This window comes from Sinocyclocheilus rhinocerous, unplaced genomic scaffold, assembly GCF_001515625.1.
Source record: "Sinocyclocheilus rhinocerous isolate Xijiao unplaced genomic scaffold, SAMN03320098_v1.1 scaffold681, whole genome shotgun sequence".
Classification (NCBI taxonomy): Eukaryota; Metazoa; Chordata; class Actinopteri; order Cypriniformes; family Cyprinidae; genus Sinocyclocheilus; species Sinocyclocheilus rhinocerous.
Window position 1 is genome coordinate 709,648 of NW_015641029.1, and position 1,089 is coordinate 710,736.

Genomic DNA, 1,089 nt, shown 5'->3' on the forward strand with positions numbered 1-1,089 from the left:
TTATTATTATATATATATATATATATATATATATATATATAAGTTGTCATAATTTGGGGTATTCAGTTTCTGCACTAGACGAACTACAAAAATAAAGCATGTTTTCAAAGAACCTTCGCAAACCTTTGTGCATCACGACTCAAACAACACAAACACAGCTCATGGGTTTATAAAAGTGAATGTATGTATCAACACGTAAAAACGGGTTAGTTTTAATAAATGGTCTAACATATTAGGAATACTTTAAACTTTAGTTTAGCATAAGCCTACCTGTATAGAAGAAACTCTGCAAGTTCGTCATATCACATTGTCTGGCAGTAAGTTTTAGGGGCTCATTTTTTATTCCATCTCCTATTCTGAAAAGTCTGTCTTGCAGGATTGACTAAAAATGAGCTCCTAAAACTTACTGCCAGACTCTGGAAGATAAATTCTTTAAAAAAGTGGTACAAGAGGATGTGGTGCTGGTCCTTCAAGACAAGAGTCACTCACAACTTATCTGTCCATAAAGCCTATAAAAAAATTTGTCAATGTATTTCACAACACCTCAGCATGTTATTCTTATTAAGTGAGGGTAATTTTTTAGGATTTTTTACCCAAGCAAAGTCTCTGAGAACCTGACACCTTGTAATTCTGGAGACTCCAGGAAGGTTGCAATTCTGGAAAATGGTAGCGCTGGAGACTAAATGGTTCTTGATGGTTTTACACCTAATTCTTCACATTAATTCTTAAATCTTTTGCAGTTAACATTTGTCTTTTCTTCTCCACCTGTTTTTTCTGACCCCGCTGTCCCAGTGAGCATTTTGCTGCCCAATGGTCATGTCTTAACTTTGCAATTTCTATATTGCATTAGTTTTCAATATTTCTGGTGAGGATTTAATAATTTTTGACTTTTCAGTCTGAGTTAAACCTCTTTTTTGGCTCATTTTATCTGTAAAAGAAAACATGCCTAATAATTCTGCACAACTGAATTTAAGGAGTTTTCAACTTCCAGCCTTCATGGACAATTATATATCACGTATAAATGATTAAATACAAAATTAATAGTAGTTATTAAGATTGATGTGGTTTGAAATTGGTCAAATGTGCTTG